Consider the following 24,691-nt stretch of genomic DNA (forward strand, 5'->3'; position numbering starts at 1 on the left):
GGGGGGACAAGCAGCTGACATCTCGCCTGTGGGCCTACTTCGTTGGAAATGCCACAGTGTCACCGAGGACACCTAGGTTGAGCAGCCAGGGATGAATGTGGTGGGGCAACACAGCTGGAAACTGGTCTTTGAGTTCTGCTCTGACCTCCAAAAGGCTGAGGGAGCCAAAAGAGCCCGGTACTGAAGATAACTTAGGGCCTGAGCAAAGTCCCCGTGTATTTACATCCTGCCTGGCAGGCGGGGAGACAGAGACAGGGCCTGGTCATGCTGAAGGCACAGACCCTACCTGAGAATGCAGCAAGACTACAAGCCCTTGCTTGTGCAGACACACACAGAACCTGGGTGAGGCACAGATGCAACTCTGGTGGGGTAAGGAGGCTCACATCTGAAATTCCCTTGAACTTCAGATCATCTTCCATCCACTTCTGAAGTGCTGGCATTTCAGATATGAGCCCCTGTGCTTGCTTTATCCACTGCCGGGGATGAAGGCAGGGCATGCTAGGCAGACACCCCACTGACTACAGAGTCAGCCCCAGGTTAAGCTTCCTATATCTGCCACAATCATGGGGCTAGTAGTACAGACAGGAACCCCACACCACAAGCATCAATCTGGGCAAACAGGATTCCGTGACTAGCCACCTTGCCAAATGTTTATACGACCTCAAAGAGGAGTCAGACATATTGTTTCAAGTTCAAAGCCAGCCTGGGCTAAACAGTGAATTCCAGGCTGGGCTACAGACAGACCTTGTTACAAAACCAAAAGCAAATTCAATAAATACATTAATAAATTTTTAAAACACCAGGTAACTATTTCGGTGTAGACTTTTCTGTTGCTTACATGTGTGTGTATACATGTTCCTAGGTGTTTTTACTCCTTTATGTGCATGAAGGCATGAGTTCAATATCTGCTAGCTTCCTCTATTGCTTTCAACTTTACTGTTTGGAGGCAGGGTCTCTCACTGAACCTGGAGTGCTGATTGGCTGGGGGAGTGATCCCTGAGTCCTTGTTTCCTCCTGTTCCCATCATCAACCGCAGAGCTGGAATTACTGGCCCAGAGCTGCTATACTCATCATTTTACATGGATGTTGGGGCTCAAACTCAGGTACTCAAGCTTGCTCAGCAAGCACTTTCCCCACTGATTCACCTCAGCCCACAACCAGGCTGTTAACAGAAGATTAGATGTAGTGTTGCAGTCAGTTCAATCCAAAGTCATGAACCCATGTTTGCCCAGAAACCAAACCTAGTCTCAGAACAACCATGGGGCCTGGGGATACTTATAGAAACCAAACCTAGTCTCAGAACAACCATGGGGCCTGGGGATACTTATAGAAACCAAACCTAGTCTCAGAACAACCATGGGGCCTGGGGATACTTATAGTGACCTTTCCAGAGTGAAATGTCCCTGTCATGTGACCTGAGTTTAATGTTCAGAACCTATCAGGTGTGCAAGCCTATAAACCTAGCACTAGGAAGGCAGAGGCAAGAGGATCAGGAGTTCAAGGTTATCTTTTGCTACATAGTGTATTACCAGCCTAGTCTACATGAAGCCCTGTCACAAACAGACAAAAAACTGCCTAATCTTAATGACAGCCTCGTTTGTTCTGACAGGTTGAAGGTAGCAGGCAGTCCTACTGCTTTGTGGGCTTGCATAAGCAATTCATAAATGCAGCCTCTCTGCTTCAGACCATTAAGTAGTTATTGGTGCCAGGTCTAATGAGTCAGTCTCAGTCTCCATGTTGGCTTCACAGGCTACTTCAGCTTCTCAGACTGCTCCCAGAAGCCACCAGGAAGTACAAATCAAATCACAGCACATGCCACCCCCAGGAACCGCTGGAACGCAAACTGTGAGTGACAGGTACTGTTGAGGACACTAAGAAGTCAGGAGCGTCACCCACTGCTCTTATAGAAATGTGATGGGGTTAGGTCATTCCAGAAGACAGTCTGTCCTTTCCACAGAGGCTAAACATGAAACTCCTTCGAGGTAGTGGGTTCAAGGCCAGTCTAGGTTACCCAAAAAGACCGTATCTCAACAAAACAAAGCAAAAATGTAAAAACCACGGAACTCAGCCAACTCCTCTCCTTGGCCAAGATAACTCAAACAAGTCCACACTAAAACCTATACAGGCGTGTTCACAGCAGTCATGTTGATGTCAGATAGAAACAGCCAGGCTTTCCACAGCAGGAGAGGAAACTACAGCCAGGTCCCTCCACAGAAGGTGCGTAGGTAAATTGTGACATACTCACACACCAGAACATGACTCAGCCCTGAGAAGGAAAGTGGTACTACCACGGATGAAACCATGACATCGGGGTCTGGGGATGTGGCTCAGTGAGAAGAGGGTTCACCTTGCATACACAAGGCCAAATAAACCATGGTGGCACATGCCTGTCATCCTAGCACTTGAGATGGGGAGGCAGGAAGATCAAATGCTGAAATCATCAATCATCTTTGGTTTGAGAGTAAGCTAGACGCCAGCCTGAGCTACGTGTGTCATTTAAAAAAAAAAAAGCCAAGAGCACAACATGAAGTCCAAGAAGTCAAATGTCATCTCATAAGGAAGCAATGTTACAAGAATAAGAGGGCCTAAGATACTTTATTAAATATAGAAATCACTTACTGGGAAGCGCTCTATGGTCTCCGAACCATGGTCAGGATCCAAGCGAGAGTGAGTGCCCATCTGTTCCTTCTTTCATCCCCTGAATCTTCCCACATACTCGTGATCACGTCCCAAGGGGCGTGGTCAGCTGCAGGTACCTGGTCTCTCCCTACATCACTCCCTTTACAAAATGTCCAGAACAGAAAAATCTATAGAAATAGAAGGACTGGAACTGCCAGGGGCTGAGAGAGCTTGGAAAGGCAATGAAGGCTAAGGAGTGTTTCTTTGGGGTTGATAAAAATGTTTCCAAACTGAGTAAAATGATAGATAGTAGCACATTGTTGTGAGTAAATTAAAAATCTCCAAAATACAGACTTTAGGCATGTGAGTTGCTTATATGAATTACACACTGTCTTAGTCAGGGTTACTACTGCTGTGATGAAACACTGTGACCAAACAAGTTGGGAAGGAAAGGATTTGTTTGTCTTACACTTCCATATTATAGTACACCATTAAAAGAAGTTCAGACAGGAATTCAAACAGGGCAGGATCCCAGAGGTAGGAGCTGATGCAGAGGTCATGGAGAGGTGCGGCTTACTGGCTTGCTACGCATGGCTTGCTCAGCTCACCTTCTTATAGAACTCATGAGCACCAGCCCAGAGATGTCACCATCCACAAGGGACTGGGCCCTCCCCCATCAATCATTAAGAAAATGTCTTACCAGGTCTCTGTGAGTTCGAGGCCAGCCTGGGCTACAGAGTGAGTTTCAGGACAGTCAGGGCTACACAGAGAAACCTTGTTTTGAAAAACAAACACAAAAAAAGAAAGAAATGCCTTGCAGATGGATCTTGTGGAGGCATATCCTCAATTGAGGTTCCCTCCTTTCAGATGACTCTAACCTGTGTCAAAGTGGCATAGTTAGCTAGGACCACCTCAATGAGGCTGCTACTTAGAAATACTGTCTCAGAGGCTGGAGAGATGGTTCAGTGATCAAGAGTCCTTTCTGCTCTTCCAGAAGATCCAAGTTCAGTTCCCAGCACCCACATTAAGCAGCTCACAAACACCTGTAATTCTGGTTCCAGGAGATCTGATACCTTCTTCTGGTCTCTATGGGCATTGCACTCATGTGATGTATACACACACACACACACACACACACACACACACACTTGGAGATTTCATGGCACCTAGGACTGGGATGGGAAAGGGTGTGCAAATGTTCCTTGAGATCCAGGGAAAGTAGGCAGTGACCACACGCAGGTCATTCCTGCTGGACTCTTTTTCCGCACTCGTCTAAGATCTCCCTACAACTCTTTTTTTTTTAAAGATTTATTTATTTATTACATATACACCAGATTGAATTGTAGATGGTTGTGAGGCACCATGTGGTTGCTTGGAATTGAACTCAAGACCTCTGGAAGAGCAGTCAGTGCTCTTAACCTCTAAGCCATCTCTCCAGGCCCCCTCCCTACAACTCTTATTGTATCTAATGCAGCGGTCCTCTCAGTGTGCCCGAGCTCTCATGGGGTTAAGGAGGTCCTGAGTGCCCCTGCCTCCTGGGATGGGAAGTACCTGCTCCATCCATGCACTACACAGTAGTCTCTGCAGGAGATAGAGTGGAGACAGGAAGATCAAATAGGCAGCCAGGGAGAATGAAAAGGCAGCCCCTGCCACCAAAGCCCCCATCCCATCACACGTCCACTTGTGTAACAGTTCCCTCCAAAACATTCCATCCTGCAGGAAAGCTCCTTATGTAGGAAAGTAAATAACTCAAAATACTTTCAGGAAGTCCCTGAAACTGACCAGACACACTAGGCTCCTCCCACCAGAGTAAGCAATAGAAGCTAACAGAGCCCCTGAGACTAGCAAAACAGAGCAGCTCTGAAGAAGCTGAGACCAGACAGACCAGCTGCCTGGAAGGAGCAGAAACCACCCAAGCTGACTGGAAGAGGTTTAGACCAACTGGGGCACCTAGAAAGGACACTCTCCAACATATTGAGCTGCCTGCAGTTCCAGGTTCCTATGTGGGAGTGGGCGTTGGTGATGCAACTGTCTTGAATTCTGCTCCTTAAGTAACCCCAATAAAGCCGGTGGTCCACCAAGTTAGATTCTGGTAGTCTGTCGTGGGATCCTCATCAGGGAGTGAGTACACCCGTGTGTTGTGTCTCTCCAGGGAAAGTTTTGTTCCACACACCACACTCTGAGATCTGACAAGACTGAACTGTACCTTTTGGTCATGCTGATGGGACTCTAGCCAGCTCAAGAATGGTGAACATGGCTCTGGCAGGCCTTGCCCTTCTCCTCCATTCCCTCTGCCTTGATAAAAACCATTAGACCTGACTCCTAAAGCTGCCACCAAGGTCTAGTTACTTATTTGGCCACTTCCTCCTCCTGAGGTTGACTATCAAGGTTCAGCTATCAAAGTACTGAAGTCCAGCAATCAAAAGCCCCCTTGTGGCTGCCCTAATTAACCTATCCAATCAAAATTAAACATCTCGTCCTAACATGGGTTTCCCCTTTTACCTTTACAAACTGCTATTTGCCTATGGGCCACATCCATCTCCTCCCTAACCCCTTCTCCCTCATCCTCTGTCTCCTGTCTTGGTTATTTCCTATCCTTTGTCTCTCTGGAGCAAATAACTCTCCTTTGTGCTGAGAACTTGGTCTTGAGCGGATACCAGTCCCTTCACAGGCTGCATGCTAGTCCTGCCATTCTCTTCCTGGGCAGGAGACCACACCCCACACCTGGCAGAGACTGCTGCCTGCAGCTCCCTACTTTTTAGGTGGGCACAGATGTCTCTGGGGGGCTGGCACTCCATGAACAGTAGTCACGGTGAGTCCCAACCCAGTCACCATAATGCTGCTTAGTCAACCTGACCCCAGGCCAGAGTGGGGGAAGGTGCTCCCTCATCCCTGACTGAGTCAGTATTCCCAGAGCCCCTGGGAACAGGGCCTTCCTCCTCAGAGGGAAAGTAACTGTAGGCAGGGTGTCTCACATTTTGTCTTTCAACAGGACATTACTATCTACAAAAATCAAGTTTAAAGAAAAAGGAAAAAGATTCTGGACCAACAAGATTGCTAAGGGCAGAGGTGCTCGCCGCCAAGCCCGTCTGCTCAAGTCCAGTCCCCAGCACCCTCATGGTGCAGCTGTCCTCTGACCTCCACTCGTGTGCTGCGGCACACGCCTACTTTTATGAACTATGTCAGGCTATTTTCGTGTCTTCTGCTGCATGTGCCCCACAGGCTGTAGGCTGGACACCCTTGTGCTCCTCCTCACCTCCCTTCTGAAGTCACTGTAGGAGAATAAAAGCTCTCTGTAAAACACCAAACGCAAGTGGCTGCTAGAGGGCCTGTCTGTGGGACTGGGAGTCCTGGGCGCACCCGGAAAAGCCATCCAACACACACAAACAGCCCAGAGGTGACCACACAGGCTGAGAGGATGCTTGAGGAGAAGGGGCGGAGGTATACAGAGTCTCCTGGAGGGAAGAAAGCATTCATGAATCCAAGAACCTTACAAGTGTCCCCAAAGCCTCCATGAACTTGGCCATAACCCAACACTTCCTCAAATGTTCAAAGTTATGATATAACACATCCAGGTCAGTACAGAACCTGTCCATGTACCCGCCCCTGCAATGAATAAGTTGGTTGGTGACACAGACCTATGGCTATCTAGCCCTTTTAATTAAGACAGTATTGGGAGGCTGCAGAGATAGCTCCGTAGTTAAGAACATGCACACTGCTTTTGCAGAAGACCAGAGTTCTGTTCCCAGCACCCACATCAAGTGGCTGAGAACTGTCTATAACTCTGGCTCCAGGGAAAATGGACACCTCTGGACTCAGGGACACCTTCATTCACATGCACATAGCCATACATAGCCACATAATTTAAAATGATAAAAATAAATAGTTAAAAAATAAGAATACAGCATCAAAGGAATAGAGACACGGCACAGCAGTTAAGCGCGCATACTGTTCTTGCAGAGGACAAATTGTGTGGCTCATTCCAGCTCCGGGGGATGTGATGCCTTCCTTTGGGTTCCAGAGGCAAGACATGCACATGATGTACATGCAGACACTCATACACGTAGCCACACTATTGTCACACAGGTCCCTGGAACTCTAGGCTTCTCTTTCACATCCGTGTCTGAGCAGCCACAGGCTACCTAATACCGTGTGTGTGTGTGTGTGTGTGTGTTTGTACATGCAGGATTTGTGTACAAGTGGTTCACAAATACTGCCATATCGATTCTTATATCCTCACCTCAGTTCCCAGGAGCCTGGCTGCTCTGTTTACCTCGCCTTGGCCTCATAAGGAAGTGTGCTCAAGCTCTCTGCCAATCAGGAGCCCTTCCTCTTCTTTCTCTAGAAATGTGTTTCTGTCTCAGAGCAAGGATTAAGGACAGGTCCCTCCTCTCATCTCCTTTCACCAGCTGTATTTGGCTTAGGTGCCCCCTGTCAATAGGAAGCCAATCTGTCCCCCAGGTGGCTCTTTGCAAAGCACCTTAGTCTGGATACAAAGGACACCCACTGCCCTGACTTCAGCTCTCCCTTCCCAGGAGTACTTCTGGTCATCACACCCTGCCTAGCTTGGGCACCAAGGCTGTGTCCTTGTGTCTATGCAGCTGGGAACCCTGACGTACTAGAAGAATGGCCCTTGGGGCCAGCTGGCCCAGCCATTCTGTCTAGCAGGCCAGCTGTACCTGGACACAGGCCACTGACTTTGGGCAGCCTCCTCCTCCCTTCCAAAGGCTGTTGCAAAGAGGTCATGGCAGGCTTCCATGGTCCATGTCTAAGTACAATATGCACTAAAACACTGGTTTCCCTGTCCTAGTCCACACTTCCAGTTCCTCCTCCTTCCTTCCTGCCTCAGGTCACCAGTGGCTCAAGCCTAGCCTACCACATCATCTCCTATGGCCTCCAGTCCCTGACCTCTGCACTGATGGGAGACTCTTTGGTTCTCTGTACCTTGAGAGGCAGCCTGCCCCCCCACTCCCGTCCCTAATCAGGCCTCTATAACCTGTGCACATGACCAGATGTTACAAGCCCCCCTTCAAGGCCAAAACTACAGACTGGACATCAGTCTACCTTTTCTCCAGCTGCACCCTCTCTATCTGCCTCTCCTACTGGGGCACGCACAGACCACACTGTCTTAACTGCCTTCCCCACCTCTGTTTTATTCACCCAGGCAACAGAGCCCACAGAGCGAAGAGGCACTTCATTCCACCAGCACCTTCTCGCCTGGGCACAGAGCCAGCTTTCTGCTACCCCTCCCAATTCTCCAGTGTCTACTGCCACTCACAGAGATGTCCCAAGTATCCTGCGAAGCTCTGTTTTATAGGTTTGGGGGGTGGCACGCGTGGGGCTGCTCTGATCCATCAAAGCCCAGGGTGGAGAGAGACACAAGGTCCACACACAGGACCACAGGGAAGTAACTGCCCCGCAGGGCATCTCCTGTGTATCCCAAGTTCAAAGAGGACCACAAGACATATGCTGGAAAGAAAAGCATAAGAGAACTACATAGATGGGAGGGAAGAGGGCTTGGACCTTCCCTCTGCCACTCACTGTTCCTCCCAAGTTCTTCAGCAAGAACAACTTGGTATCTAGACCAGGCTGGCCTTGAACTTGTGGCTATCCTCATAATGGGATTACAGTATACACCACCACACCTAATGTTAGCCTTTGGACTAGAATTCTAAACCAGAGGGGAAGAGTTACACAGGACACACCCTTTAGGTAAACACATTGACTGCTCCACCCCAGAAGCAGGTCTGACTGGGCACAAGGAAAGGCCCCTCTGGGATTGTTCCTAACAAGGTGGCTTCTTGCCCTGTGTTGTCAAACTGGCTCAGGGCAAAACTGCAGGTGGCTGCTCCAGCAAGAATGCACCCCCCAGGTGCCAGGAAGATGTTCAGAAATGCATCCACTATGCCAAAAGCAAAAAAAAAAAATCCTGATGGTGTAGGGTTGGGTTGTGGTATCTGGTGTCAGAGAGAAACATACTTCTGAGAAGTGGGTGTGGAAGTCTGGGCTCTTGACCCAAGTGACAGTGTTAGAGTGGTGACTGTCCACTCCCACATCCCACCTGCCAACCTCTTTGCCTGGGAATGTGCAGGTACCCCCACACTCAGGCCCAACATCATTTATATACCAGCCCCACTGCTGGAGAGACTTCCAAGGAGTGTTGCGGTAGAGCACTAAGCCCCTTACTGTAATCCGCTCCTGGCACACCAAAATACAGAACAGGATGTCACCAATCTCACATGTCAGGTCTGGTGAATATCTGCCCCCAAGCTTGCAATTCTGTACCTCCACCTGCACTAGATCCAAGGGTGTGTGTGTGTGTGTGTGTGTGTGTGTGTGTGTGTGTGTGTGTGTCATTGAGCAAGCCAGAGATGAACCTTGGGTGTTGTTCCTAGGGCATCATATACACTGTTGTTCTCTCAATGGTCTGGGGCTTGATAATTAGGCTAGGCTGGCTGGTGACAAGCCCCAGAGATGCTCCTGTATCTACCTCTCCAAAGCTGAGATTACAAGCATGCACTGCCATGCCTGACCTTTCTCAGGCCCTTATGCTTACAAGGCAAGCACTTTACTGACTGACCTGTCTCCTCAACTCCTCTTGGGTCATTCCTGTTCTCACCTTTCATTACGCTTAGCTAAATATACCCCTCAGTCAGGGCCCGGTTTTGACCAGCTATTGACTTCACATTTCCAAAGCATAGTGATGCCTCAAGACACACTCCGTCACTCACCTATGCTTTCTGGCAGAGGGCTTCCCCTTCCAAGCTATGGTTAATCATCCCCCAATAAGCTGAAAGCTTTTCAAAGACACCAATCTTACTTAATGCTTTTGATCGAACCCTGAGGACCCTGAGGACTGCATCTCACTTGCCACTGCCAAAACTGTCTTCATTTTTAAAGATTTATTTATTATTATGAGAGTGTGTGTATGCATGATGGGTGTGTGTGCCGCTGGGCATGTGTGGAGGTCAAAGGACAACTTTGTGGAGTCATGTCTCTACTCCTACATGTACATGGGATCTGGGAGTTGCTCTCAGGTCACCAGGCATGCACAACAAGCACTTTACCACTGAGGCATTTTGCTGACTTAAGTCTGTCTTCATTTTAACAACGTGGCTTGGTGTTGTGCCCCAGCCCTTGGCTAAATAAATGGCTCTGTTTTTCGCTGATGGTATGTGCCCACTGGGTTCTTTTTATCCACAGCCAACTCTTCTACATCAAAAGTATTTCACCTCTGAGGTCAGCCCATGAGCCCTAGCACTGGCTATGCCACCAAGCTACCACTCCTGAGAAAAAATTCCCTTCCCTTCCCAGACCAGGCCCTCTTAGCATCCCTGCAGCTGCAGAGTGTAGGCAGGCAGGCAGGCAGCCAGCTGGGAAAGGAGGGGAAAGTTCAGGAGAGGCCCAGCACACCACCAGAAACTGGCACATGCCAGAGAAACTGCAATGTGGAAACTGTGTCCATCATATAAATCAAACAGTAAGACTTGCCCACGGATGACAGGCCTCCAAGCAACTGAATTATGCAAATACTCCAGGGAGTATTTCAACATGGTCCTGTAGTGCACAGATGGGACGTCAGACAGGTGGGTAGACAGGTAGAAAGAACAACAGGCAGGACTGTGACTCACAGTACACCAGCATAGATGGCAGGCAGGCTCATTTTCCATGGCAAAGAAAATATGGGATACCCATTCCCATGATTACATGGCCTATTTTGTGGGTGTGTTCATGTGTGTTAATGCATGTCCCAATTGGTGTCTATCTCTCTCCACCTTATTGTTTGAGACAGGGTCTCTCACTGAACCCAGAGATCACTAATTTGGCTAGGCTGGCTAGCCAATGAGCCCCAGGGATCTTCCTGTTTCTGCCTCTCCAGTGCTGGAATTACAGATGTGCACCACTGCTCCTGGCTTTTAATATGGGTACTGGGGATCTGAACTCAGATCCTCATGCTTGCATAGCAAGTGCTTTACTGACTGAGCCATCTCCTTGGCCTCTGCCTTTTTCTTTTCTTTTTTGGACAGGGTCTGTGTAGCCCTGTCTGACCTGGAACTCACAGATATTGACTTTCATCTGCCTATCAAGAAGTATTAAAGGCAGTGGCCATCATACCAGGCTTTTATTAATTTGTTTTACCTCTATCTACTCATCAAATTCCAACTACAACTCTTAAGAAATGAACCCATGACTGTCCCCATTCACTAATGAGGAAAACAAGGCTTAGACATCAGAAGCTTGCTAAAGTCACAGCCAGCCAACAGCAGGGCAGGAATCAAGTCCAGACCCAGCGCCAACAGGCATGTCCTCACTTACCAAGGTGCAGTGGTGGCTGTGACCGCAAAGGCCAGTTTAAGATTCCTGCAGTTGCAACATATGTTGGCTTAGATCACTGCTATAACCGAAATGATAGGTGACAGCCAACAGGAAAATTCAATTATTACAAACGGGCCAGGAAGAACTCTATCAGAACGGCCTAGCTGCCCACAGATTCGAATAATTTACCAGTGCACAAGAGCAAGCTCTGCCTCAAGCTCTAATCCCTCACCAGCTGTCCATCTTGCCTAGCAGTAAACAACTGCTGGAAATCCTTAGAGAACGGGTTACACACAGGAAGAGGCAGCTTAGCAGGATTCCAGGCAGGGCATCTAGGAACATAGCAGGCTTCCCACACCAAGGACAGCACCAGGTTGATGAGCCCTGGGCCCTGACCGTGGACAAACCCCAAAGACGCTGCCAATAGGGTCTCTTACCATTGGTAACTCCTGGGAATACTATGCTCTGCTAAATAGAAATAATTCTGGCTTAGAGAGGCTGGGCAAGGTGGTGCACACCTTTAATCCCAACACTTGGGAGGCAGAGGCAGGCAGATCTCTGAGTTTGAGGCCAGCCTGGTCTACAGAGCGAGTTCCAGGATAGCCAAAGCTACACAGATAAACCCTTGTCTTAAGAAAGTTAGGGAATAACTGAAGACAACACAGGCTGTGGAACTTCGTGCACATGTGAAATGATGCATGCACACATCAAAAATAAAAAAGAGATTTAAAAACCTCAATATGGCTGATCTATCCACTGGAAGTGAATTAGCATGAGACATGAGCACCTACCTTGTGCTTTCGGTGGGTTTAGGGTACAAGGAAAGTGAAGGAACATCTTGGTACCTTTTAGTTGCTGTAATGGAAGAGCCGAGGGTGGGCACTTTATGTAGAGATTGACATGCCTCGTAGTTCTAGAGTCTGGGGAGTTCAGGGTCACTCCCTCCTGGTGTGAGGGCCTTATGCTATGACCTATGATGGGAGAAGCCATTGGACTGGTGAGAGCCTGGACAAGAGCAAAAGTGAGCATGGGGAGCCTGGACAAGAGCAAAAGTGAGCATGGGGAGCCTGGACAAGAGCAAAAGTGAGCATGGGGAGCCTGGACAAGAGCAGAAGTGAGCATGGGAGAGCCTGGACAAGAGCAAAAGTGAGCATGGGAGAGCCTGGACAAGAGTGGAAGTGAGCATGGGAGAGCCTGGACAAGAGTGGAAGTGAGCATGGAGAGCCTGGACAAGAGCGGAAGTGAGCATGGGGAGAGGAGAAGGCAGGGCCCAAGGCACTGACTTAGTGTGCCTTATGAGAACTGACTGGATCTCCAGATCAAGACACTAGCCCCTGTCCCCTTCAAAAACTCTACCAGGAAAACTGTCACTATGGCTACCAGATAGATTTCTACAGCTTTCTTCACTCAGGGCATGTGTGGCTGGAGACTAACCACAGCAAGGGAGCTTCGCTGTGAAAAGCTGTACCTTGATTTCAAGGCTGAGCATTCCCTATGTGTATTATATAAACTGGCCACAGGTGACTTCTCCATAGTAAGGCACCATCACCGTATGCCACTCACATTGATAGGCTAGACACAGCAGTTCAGGTCAGGTTAGAAAATGAATTTGGGGGTATGGCCATACCATTTTGAATGGTCTGATTTCAAAAGCTAAGCAGTGTCAGGTCTGGTTAGTATTTGGATGGTAAAAAAAATAGGTTTTCAGTCATCATTCAATCTATGTCTCTAAAAAATAACAACAGAAATATCACACACTGTAAAAAGTCAAGCTGGACTTAATGGTAAACACTTCTAATCCTGGCACTTGGGAGGTGAAGGCAAGAGGATCATAAATTCAAATGCATCCTTGGCTACAGGGCCAGCCTAGGCTACCCGAGACCCTGTCTCAATAATAAATTAGTAAATAAAAGCTAAATGTGGGGTGGTGCTCACCTGTAATCCCAGGAGGCAGAGGCAGGAAGATATCTGTGCATTTGGGGCCAACCTGGTCTACATCTCCACTTCCAGGCTAACCAGAGCTACATAGTAAGACCCTGCCTCAAAAAGAAAGGAAATTTAAAAGTAAAGCAAACTCAAATTTAGGCGTTATACTGCGCCTCATTATTAAGATTTGGTAACCAGCTAAATGTGACTTTGGCAAACTGGATTTAGGGAAAGCCACCAAAGGACACCCTTTTATAAAGAAAATAACCAAGGCTGGGGATATGGCTCAGTTGACAGAGTGCTTGCCTAGCATGCTGGAAGTCCTGGTGATTGCTCATCTCCAACACCACTAAAGCAGGCTTGGTTGGACACACCTGTCCAGCACTCAAGAGGCGGGGCAAGATCAACTCAGCTACATAGTGAGTTTGAGGGAAGCATGCATATATAAGACTCGGTCCCAAAAACACAAAACAAATTAGTAATAAAAATAATAATGGAGACCAATGAGATGGTTCAGCAGGAGAAGGCTCTTGCTATCAAGTCAGACAACATGAGTTCAGTCCTCAAGAGATTTACACCGGAGAAAGAGAACCAATTTCCACAAATTGTCCTTTAACCTCCTCACAGGTAGTATGAAGTGCACACACAAGCACACACACACACACACAGCACACACATGTGCACACCTGCCCCACAAAAAAAATATATGTACTATTAGTTTACTAACAAGGGAAGCACATGTTGACAAGGCTAATAGTACAGCCCATCCATCCTGAAACAGCACCTGGATCCAACCTTGTCAGATCAGAATGCCAGCCTGAGTTCTGACTGCCAGGGAAGGACACGTATCTACCAGCTCAAGGAGATCAAACTTCTCCTCACACCAAGATATTGCTCCCACAGATGATCCATAACCTCTGGGACTGCCCTGCACATTCTGTGCATGTCTGTAACCTCAGCAACCTGACATCTGCAATACAAGCAATGCAGAAAACAGTGGCAGTAGGAAAAATCTGTCTAGCTGCAATCCTGGCATCTAGAGACTGTTCCTACAAATGTCCCGGTTTACAGAGGCAAGGGTCACATGCCACAGACCACCTTCAGATGGGGCTGGAGACATGGCTTAGGAGTTAAGAATGTGTGCTGCTTGCAGAAGACTCGAGTTCAGTTTCCAGCACCCATGGGGGGTAGTTCACACACCTCTAACTCCAGCTCTAGTATATTCTACCTTCTCTCCTGGACTCAGAGGTCACTGCACTCAAGTGGTTCCCATACACATATACAAATACATAACTAAAACAAATCTGTTAAAAAAAGAAAACCCAAGTTCTCATTATGTAGCCCTGGTTGGCCCGGAACTACCTGTATATGCCAGTTGGCTTTGAGCTTACAGATATCCGCTTTTCTCTGCCTAGAGAGTCCTGGAATTATAGCATGTGCCACCACCTCCAGCAAAATAAGTCTCAAAAAAATACTGTAAGATGAAAATAGGGCTCACAGCAAGTCTCTGGGCTCTTAGATGTGCCGTGTCTCACTTTCTTCTGAGCGCCCCTCCTCTTTTGTACTTAAGCCTCCTTAAATCCCTTTACTGACTCCAATCTCTTTAAGAATGGAGGGGCTGTCACGCAATGGCTGCAAACAGTAGCCCTCCTGGTAGCTAAAGAAACCTGTCGTGTGCATATGTTGTCCTAAGGGACCCTCGACACAGGTTTCTTGTGGATATTCATGCCAGTTGTCCCCAACCTCAGTTCCAAATAGGTGTGTGGAGTACCTTCAAGAAGTTCCCAGGGCACAGTGGCCAGGGTTCACACTGGCTAGGTTAGTATGCCCTAGTCATGTTCATCAAGCTACAGAGTAAGAGAAGTGTGACTGAGGTCCTTCGAGGGCCAAGTTCCAAGTTCTCTGGCTGCCAGAGGGTCCACATCTCAAAGAAGTGGGGCTTCGAGTTTAATGCAGATGGATTTGAAGATATGGAACTCAGAAGTGATTCATCCCTGATGGCTTGGGGTGCAAATGTATCCTCAATTGTGGTCCCCTGGACCTGCACTCCTGAGGTCTTCCTCTGTGCTGAATCCCACACCCCCACAGAAGGTCTTCACCAATAAACCTTGAAGCCAGTCCAAAACAATAAAAAAAAGAAGGAAAAAATAAAAGGTGTTGAGTCAATACAATCTATTGAAGGCTGTACCTTAGCAATACAACAGCCTGTGAGGGGCCTGTGGTCCTCCCCACTGTCGTGGGGTCACATGGAAATCACCCAGGGTCACAGAGAAAATGGCATTTCACTTCATCAGGCCCAGGAAAAGATCCAAATTTACCCTTCTAAGTTCATTTCTATGGGACGTATAGTGTTTTAGCTTATCAGGGACAAGGCTGGAAGGAGGCTCAGAGTGCACCCTGTTCTTCAGAGGACCTGAGCTTAGCTTCCTGTCCCAACATCAGGCAGCTTACAATCGCCTGTCTCCAGTCTCAGGGGAGCTGATGTCTCTCTGCAGAGGCACCAGCACTCATGTGCACATTTGCAGACACACACACATACATTTAAAAAGTAAAAATAATTTTAAAAAATCATGTGTGGTGGCACACTTTAATCTCAGCACTGGGGAGGCAGAAGCAGGTAGATCTCTGTGAGTTCAAGACCAGTCTGGCCTACATAGCAAATTCCAGGTCAGCTAGGACTACAAAGTGTGATCCCGTCTCAATAACAAAATAGAATAAATCTTTTTTTTTCTTTTTCAAGCATCATGAAGTTCAAGACTGTGCATAGATCACACTCTCAGAAGTCGAGGCCAGCTTCAAGCTTAAGATCTGCCTGCCTCTGCTACCTCAGTGCTGCGATTGAGGTCTACCTCATCTTGTTACTCTCAGTCTCAGTCTGTGTGTATGGGGGTGGAGGTCACCACTAAGAGCCCTGCTCTGTGACAGCAGGTGACTTGGGTCTCGCTCAGAAAGTGGCTAAACACAGATGTGGGCTCATTTGTGGCTCTATCTCTCACTGACAAACATCACCCTCTCTTGTACACTGTTTATTAGTGCAACACCCCAGTTCCCACTGACTGACGACATCAGAGCGTGCAGCCCATCACCCACTCTTTAATTCAAGGCCACATTCTGTCATTCTAGCAGGAGCCTGTGCAGTCAACACAGAAAGTGGGTGTTAGTCCTTGCTCTCCCCCATACCCCACCCATGTCAACGCCTCAATGTCAGCTTGGGGTATTCTGCCTCTCTTCTGACTAACCAGGAAAGTCCATTCATTTCTTTTCACAACACCTTCATTGACCCACAGGACACAATGAGTGGGCTGTGCTCAACAAATCAGGGGTAGACCTTCCTCAGAGCACATCCAGGGCAGCTAGGAGTGAATGTGTTAGTAAACGGATCTGTTTCACAAAGGGCTGAGATGGAGGGAAGAACATCAGAAGTTGAGGTCAGAAGACAGCCTGTTGTCCACAGTGAGTTTCAGACCCGCCAGGGATACACAGTGAGACTCTGTTTCAAGGAGAGTGGAGGTACAGGGAGTCACTCACTGGCCTGCCTTTGCATGCATATGAACGTCCCTTCAGGGCATCTTAACAAGGTATGCTGGATTCTCTATTCATGGCTTTGCCCAAAGCCGAGGACCCTAAAGGAAGCCGGTGCAGGTGGCAGTGGGTGAGGTGGCTGCAGCCAGTGGCCTGGCTGGGGGCAGGATGCTGACAACAGGTACTGATCAGCACTGGGGAAGGCGCACTGAGGCAGAGGCCCAACCGCTTCCTCTAATGGCGTCCCAGGCACGGACTTTTAGGGGTTCAACCAGTGAAACTCCCAAAGGACCCCACCCTCTTAATACAGTATCAGTAGGCTGGATCAGTCCAGTGGAGAAAGGACACTCCAACTTCTGTCCTTCCTTCTGTCCTTCCTTCACACTGAGGAAGTTGACTTAAACAGACTCAGCTCCGATCACATACGGACAAGGGGACAGAGTCTAGACGGCTCATGTGTTCCTAAGTGCCACAAGTCACCAACACTAGTGTAGACACTGTAATTTTTATTTCCTTGTTTTGTGACAGGGTCTTATATACTCCAGGCTAGCCCCAAACTGGGTATGTCACCGAGGCTGATCTTGAACTCCTAATTTTCTTCTTCCACCTCCCAAGAGCTGGGATTATAGGCATGGACAACTAAGCCTGGTTTTGCTGTTTTGGGTTTGTTTGTTTTGTTTAATTTTATTTTTTGAGAGAAGAGCTTGCTATACAGCTCTGGAATTCATGGCAATCTTCTTGCCTCAGCACCCCCACCCCCAAAAAAAACCAACCCCCACTGGGATTACAGATGTTTTCAACCACGCCAAACTTCCATCCTATCTAAACGGGTCTGTGTGCAACATGGGTTGACAGTCCTCAGAGGTAAGGTCAGCAGCCACTGCGTTTCCCAACCTCCCAAGTGGCAGTTACCCAGGTGTCGGGCCCCTCAATGGGAGCACGCCTTCTGTTATTAACTTCGGGAAAACATTCCTGAAGGTCAGAACAACCCGCACAAAAAGGGCAAAGGTGGGCACTTCTCAGAACCAGGCTGCCACGTTACCTAAACAGGGCAAGGCTGGCCTTAGCCCAGGGCCTGGGTACCCAATGTCCGCCTCAATATTTGCATGGGGCTCTAGGTGAAGGGTACAAAGGCAACAAATATTTGAAATCAACAAGTGGGAACTTACTCCTTGTGTTAGGTAAGAAATTTGAAAACAAAACAAAAACCCTGCACAGCCTAGGTTTGGTTTAGAGATAAGTTCTTGTGTATCCTGGTGGTGTAGCTGGCCTTAAACCCTGTTCTGCTCTCCTCTGTCCACCTCCCTGGTGCCAGATGGTGTACAGGCAAACACCATCGCAGGCCTCAAGAAACTGCTCTCAGCGGCAGCCTCTGCACAGCTACCCAGGAGGAAGGGGATCACACTGCATCCCCATTTTCGCCTTAACTTTGCACAGTATACTGGTATTGCTTTTTACTTAAAAATGTGTATCATTTATACACACACCATACACGTGTGTGCAAATCGGGATAATTTTCACCCTGTGAGTTCAGGGATCGAACCAACTCAGGTCATCAGGTTTGGCAGCAGGCTTATTTTCCTAACAACAAAAATTCTTGCAATAAAAGCTTAAGCTGGCATTAATTCAAATGTGCAGTAATCCTTTTTCAGCCTGCTAGGCTCGCCTCCGGCTTAACAATGCCCCCCCCCCTTTCTTTCCTGAGCTGGGGATCTTTGCATGTTTGCAGGCCATCCCTGAACTCCCGGATTCAAGCGATCCTCTCTCCTCAGGGTACTGGACATCTGCTAAACACACTTTACAACGATTCACCTTGGACTACCGTTTATTATAACCTAGCTCAAATGCAGGCTTCCACCAGCCGCAGGACTCTGGCCTACCCGTAAGTATCTATGCAGAGTGACTAAACATATTTTCCGACAAAACAAAACCAGTAAACGGTCAAAGTACAGCAGCGTCCCGGGCCTCTAGGCGCCTGGAGACCAAGACTCCAAGTTCAAGGCGCTCGGGAAGGGAAGGGCACTAGCAACCGCGGCTTCCCGCCCCGCCCCTTCCCCCCACCGCGCCGGGGTCACGTGGCGGCTGAGAAAAGTAGGGGAAAGGTTACGGGAGCCCCGCCCCCGTGCTGGCGCGTCCGGGGCGCTCGGATCCTGTTCCACCAGCCGAGCCCACGCAGGCCTTCCGGAGCTAGCCAGAACGTTGCCGCTGCCATCCCAGAGCGCCACCCCGGGAGACACACCGACCCGCTTTGTCCGACGACAGATGTCGCTTGCAACAAAACAGCTGCGAACACTGTGCCTCAAAGGGTTTCACTGAGAAACCAAAGCCAAAAAAAAAAAAAAATTATCCCCGTTTTCATGAATGGGCAAAAATGGGCAAGAGGAATCAGGGTTAGGTAAGCGCTGGCCAGCGCCCCCAAATCCCGGGAGAACCAGGGCTGCCCGGTCGGTTGACAACTGGGTCCTGGCCAAGTGCGGCAGCGGGAGGGAGGCGTTTTTCTTCCTCATCTGCAGTCAGGTGGCTTACTAGCTCAAACTCTAAAGGTTTTTTGTCTTGTACAAGACACCGCTTCAGCCAGGGGTTCCAGAGACGGTTAAGATGGAGTTCAAAGCCAGGCATGGTGGTACACGCCTGAAATCACAGCACGTGTGCAGGAAGAAGATCAGGGGTTCGAGACCAACCTGTGCCAACCTGTGCTACATGGACCCTCCCCTCCCCCCCAAAAGTAATTCCAGTGTAAGGTTAAGTCACAGTTAAGATAATAGTAATTTACACGACAGAAGGTCTCCTGGTGCTGCGGCAAAGCCAGACCAGCGAGACACTGGATGCGGATGGTGCCCAAACCTACCTACTGCCCTGCTCGTCCGCCACACCACCGTCCTCCCAGTGAATGACTAAAAGGTGGGGGGAGGGAATGTATGCTTGCTGACACAAATAAAAAACCAAAGCTGTATTTTACTCATTTGGCTTGTGGTTTTGACAGAGATAAACACGCTTGAATATCAGGAATGACCAGAAATCAGACGCCTGTGCGAGAAAATGCTGTAACTAAATACGCGTTCCAAAAGGCTTCTAAACTCACTTTCATTTTATTTACGAACTTCCGAAATTAGCAGTTTCCAACTAAAATTTGTCCTTGGACAACTATTTGAATGCAAGGAACAGAAAGGAGCTGAGTTGGCCAGGAGTTGAGAGTACCGAGTTTGATCTATGTCTAGCCTGGTTCATTCGAGGAACTTTTTAACTACTTCAAAAGTAAGCATTCATCTGTTTTCTGTGGCATTAACGAAAGCCAAGCCCGGATTCACAACATGAAGATGAAGGAAAACGAAAAGAACCGGCTGTTAGGACAGCCAAGCGGGTCTCAGGACTGCCCAGACCGCGCCGTCGGGCTGTCCCTGGCCAAGTTCGCCTAGGCCGGGTCACGTGACACACCACCCTCCCAGGCTCCGGTCCCTGCGCGACCTTGGGCAGTCTCTGGGCACCCACCTGCCCTTGAACCCCGCGCAAAACAGAGGGTGAGGGGTGCTCAACACTTGAGTCTCTGCGCCAAGGGCGTGTCCCGACGGCTGCACTGCACCGCACGGGGAGGGGGCGCCGGCCACCTGCCAAGTCCCGAGGCGGAGCATCCTTCCTGCTGCCGCGCCCGACCCTCGCAGACCCCCGGGACCAATCCCCCTGCACAGTGGCGAGTAGGATGGGGCTGGAAAAGGGTACGGCGTCCACGCGGGCTCCAAACCACCCGCGGAGTGAGGAGTGGGATGGGACAAGAAAGGGGAGTTGACCTCTCTACTGGACAGGGAGGGACCAAGGAGTCATGCCTAATGCTGAGCATCCGTCACGGTGTAATGAGGACGTCAAACCCAAGCGTAGAAGGAATCCACCATGGGGAGGTACACCAGGAGCCGAGGCCCCACGAGTCCCTGGCGAAGGCATCATGCCCAGTCCGGGGACCAAGCATCCTTCCTCCCATCCCGGGATCCCCACACCGGTTACTGCGCAGGGGTGGGGGTGCCCTTTGCTTCTCCAATGAGCAGCTCCCGCGAACCCCGTGGGTGCAGACTGTGTTCCCCTCCGCGCCCCCAGAGGTGACACCCGCGCGCCCGGCCCAGGGCGGTGCCACAGCGCTACCCAAGCGCTGCCTTACCGAGTCTGCGGACGCCGGCGGCGGAATGAGCGAGCGGAGTCCGGGCCGGGGCGGGCGAGGCCAAGCGTACGGACGCGCGCCGTGGGTGATTGGCTGAAGTGGGCCCCGCTGCGGCGCTGGCGGGATGGGGCGGGGCCCGAATGGGGCGGGACTACGGGGAGGAGTCCCGTGAGGAAACTGAGGCTAGCACCGGAGCTTGCCAACAGCAATGCTAGGACAGTATTCCTCATCTTGCAAGCCTGTTTCTTCTTCTGCAAAAGGGGCTAACTTACTAGGTAGGGCCATGCCCATAAAAGTTCTTTGCACCTTGCCTGGCTTACATTCGCGATATATACGCACCGGCACACTTCTCTGCACCCCTACTGTTCATGCTCCGGACTTCTTTTCTTTTCTTTTTTTTTTTTAACCACCAAACAAACAAACAAAAACAAGACAGGAGCGTGGCGGAAAAAGGAATGGGATGACTTGCCTAACATCACCGAGTGAAGAAGCCCAAGTCCCAAACCTGAGTGACAGATGTTTACCCTAGGGCAGATTGGCTCCAGAGACCAACATACTCGTAGGCTCCCTGGAATAAAGTCATCTGGGTTAAAAAAAAAAAAAAACTCATTTGTGGGACAATTAGGGTGTGGTGCATGCCTGTCCTGTTAAGGTCCTCGATTTTCAGTACCAAAAAGCAATAGAATTACTATCTGGATGCCTAGAACTAATAGGTCCCGGGAGACAAGTGATTGGAACCTGGTGCAGAGTGACCTCTGCAGAGGAACTGCCAGGCAGCACTCTGGGGACAAAGATTGCAGGATGCGCTGCGGATGGGGTGCGAAGAAGCCTGGCCAGACCCGGCAGGGCGCTCAACCAGCCAGGTGGGGCGCCCTCTCAGACTGCTTATAGCAACCGCTCCATAAATGCACTGAAGAAGGAAGATTGAAGTCGAGCGCGCCTGGTCATGGGAGAGCCTTGTTTGCCTCCATGTTCCTCCGTGTTACCACGGAAGGGTTCAGAAGAGAAAATGAAAGTTCCCCTTTGATCCCGCCCCCAACTATGGTTAACCGCGCCCCCACCCCCTGCTGTTTTAAAAGGCCCAGAGATAGTTGTGTGCAACTTTGCAGTTTTTACTTCGTTTATGTGAAGTGACTCGGAGATAATCGGGGTCTTTCACTTGGCTGCACAGTTCTGCTGTGACTTGACTAAAACGGCCTCCAAAGGACATTTAGGGACATCCACACCCACATGCCATGGGTCTTCTTAAGCGCCCTTCTCTGAGCACCTGTTTCTGGGCGTGGAAGCCGATGACAAGTGTGGCATGAGCGTTGCTCCTACCGAGGTGCTATCTGGAAACACTGTCTTCCGTCCACCAGGCCTAAAGTGGCGAAGGGGGAGAACCTCTCCTTATTTTCATCGGCGTTATTATCATTGTTGTTGTTGAGGCTTGCCTGCAGAAGGCTGATTTTTCTCCGCTTTTGAAGGCGGGAGACTAGGCCCTGCGCTGTTACCTGTTGGATTTACCCTGGTAGCTCTAGCGTCACCACCTGCCGCTCCCTACTTAAGGCTCCTTAACAGGGTGGACTGTCTCACTCACCTTAAATGCCCTTCCTCCTCTCCCTAGAACCCCAGCGCTAACCGGTCCCCTCCCCAAGGACACTTCCTCCCTTCTCGGTGTCCTGCTTTGCGTCTGTCAGTCTGGATTGGCCCTGTGCCTTGTCTGTCTGGGAGGCTCTGCGGCCTTGACCGTGGGGCCCTCCCTGCCCGCCTCGGTGCCACCTGCAGGCAAGGCGAGGCGGGGCAGGAGCAGGGGCGGGGACTTCATCACTGGGAGCGCCTGGGCGCTTCATACTTCGTGTACCTGTGCCCTGGGGAGGTACGGTAATGAATCAGAACTGCGTTATGCTGTGGGAACTTCATTTTCCTTCCTCTGCCCCCACTATGACTCTGTTCCAAGGAACTGTAGCTCCCGAGGTGGCTATTAATAAAGAGCTTAAAGGACACACCCCCTACACCGCGCCCCAGGGGAGAGCATGGGGCCCTAACCTAAACTCCCTGAGCACTGAAAATATTTCAGGAACTGGCCCCAAAGCTAGAATAACGTTTCTCAAGCTCTTCTGGTTATTTTTCTCATTCTTTCTCAGGTTTAATCACATAGACTGTGCCAGCTCTCCACGTTTGCACTCTGTGGTGGCTCACATCTATAAACCCAGCATTGGGAGACTGAGGCAGGAGGATCACATGTGAATTGGAGGCCAGCCTAGGCTACAGCAGAGCCTGTATCAACAAAACCAAAACCAGGATTGGAGAAAATGATTCAAAATGAGCGAAGAATGAGCTCTTCCCTAGGACCAAAGTTTGGTTCCGAGCTTCCATGTGCAGAGGGTCACAATCACCTACCTCCAGTTTCTAGAGATCTTAGGCTCTCTTCTGGCCTCCTCAGGCGCCTGTATTCATGTGTAGATACCCTCCACACATATAATACAAAGAAACAAACAGACCAGGGCTGGAGGTGTCGCTCAGTGTTAAAGTGCTTGTCTAGCATGCATGAATCTTGGGTTCCATCGGCTGCACCACTTAAAGCAGGTGTGGTGATACACACTTGTGATTCCAGCATGAAATTCAAGGTCATCACTGGCCATATATCAAGTTTGAGGACAATAAAAAGAATGAGTTAGGTTGATTAATGCCTGCTAAGCAGGTGCTGTACGACTGAGCTACCACAGCACTCATATTTTGTTATTTTTGGCAGTACTAGGGCTGAAAGACAAGGTCTTACACATAGTAGGCCAAACCACATCCCAACCCTAATTATCCCACTTAATATAGGCAACAGGGAGCTCTTAAAGTCCCCACTGACTTGCCTAGAGCATGGCCACTCCACGGTCAGTCTCCCATCCTCCTTTCCCATTGGCAGCACCCAACAGCTTTCCATCTAAGTGCACAACATTTGAGGGAACTTTATCCCATAATAAAGAATGTTGTAATCCCAGAACTCAGTGATTTCCCCTCCTCCTCGAAGCCTCAAGTCCCCCTGAACTTGAACTTTGAGTCCCGGTACACGTTTTGAGTCAATAGAGGAGGTACTGTTTGTTTAGCCAGCATCACCAGGTTCAATGAGGACAGTGGAGATGTCACAAGGGTAACAAATGCAAGGCTGCCAATGGCGTGGGGAAAGGAACTTGGAATTCAAGAGGCTTTTCCTGTTCCCTGATGCTCCCACCAGAGAGTGCAAAGGTCCTGTGATGGTCCCCTCCCTGGCAGTCACCTTCAGGTCAATGACTATACTCTACTGTCTTCCGTCTCTTCCCCCCAGCACCCTGTGAAGGGGAGATTCTCAGTAGTTGCTGTCCCAGAGAAACATGTGAAGACATAGGAGCAGAGGCTAGGAGTGTCAGTGTGGGTGGCTTCTATTCCTCAGTTTCATCACAGTAGGAGATGAGGACAGGGCCAGTGAGATGGTTAGCTCAGAGGGAAAAGACACAGACACAGACACAGACACAGACACACACACACACACACACACACACACACACACACACTAGAATGTACTCTATATATGTTTCTACTCTTGTTTAAGATAGTTTTGTATATTGATATAAATTTAAGGTTACTTATGTTATACTGTATATATATTTTTACTCTTGTTTAAGGTATTGTACCTATGCAGCTCATTTAAAAATTCAATGTATAATTAAGAAATACAGATTAGTAGTTAGTCATCTATAATAATAAAACTTGTAGTCATGTTAGGTATGTTTTCAAGGTTAAACAGAGATATATTTTAGATAGGCGGTCTTCAAACACTTCAGAGACCTACAGAATATGGCATTTAAGATGTCTTAATAATCTAAGGCTTCTCATGACAATGAGACAAGTTTGTTCCTGGCAGCACCAATTTACTTTAAAAAAGGATGATGGGCATGGAAGAACCTCCATAATGAGCCTGCTTTTATTGTGGCAAAGTTAGCCATTTGGGCAAGAAACTATCCTTGCCTTGACTGCTGACAATATGCTGTCCAAACTGAACCGAACAAGACACAACTGCCGAACTTTGCCAAGACAAACAGGACGATCCTTCAAAATACCTGCTTCACAGAGAAGTCTGTCAGATATTCTAGGCCTGTAGGCTGAAGATGGATGCCCCAACACTGTAGAGGAACCTTGGGTAAGTGTCCA

At 49.1% G+C, this 24,691-nt stretch overlaps 1 protein-coding gene and 1 pseudogene across 1 annotated transcript in view; one reads left to right on the forward strand and one right to left on the reverse strand.

The window, feature by feature from the left end:
- Cpt1a (carnitine palmitoyltransferase 1A) overlaps positions 1-20,646 on the reverse strand; it is a 60,074-nt gene extending 39,428 nt beyond the window's left edge. Inside the window, exon 1 of the mRNA XM_040750544.1 lies at positions 20,531-20,646. The gene's annotated coding sequence lies outside the window, so the exon portion shown is untranslated. The remainder of the gene's footprint in view (positions 1-20,530) is intronic.
- On the forward strand, positions 14,480-14,571 carry LOC121135601 (annotated as a pseudogene).
- Positions 20,647-24,691: the final 4,045 nt, after the last annotated feature.

Source organism: Mesocricetus auratus, unplaced genomic scaffold (assembly GCF_017639785.1).
Source record: "Mesocricetus auratus isolate SY011 unplaced genomic scaffold, BCM_Maur_2.0 Super-Scaffold_4256, whole genome shotgun sequence".
Lineage (NCBI taxonomy): Eukaryota > Metazoa > Chordata > Mammalia > Rodentia > Cricetidae > Mesocricetus > Mesocricetus auratus.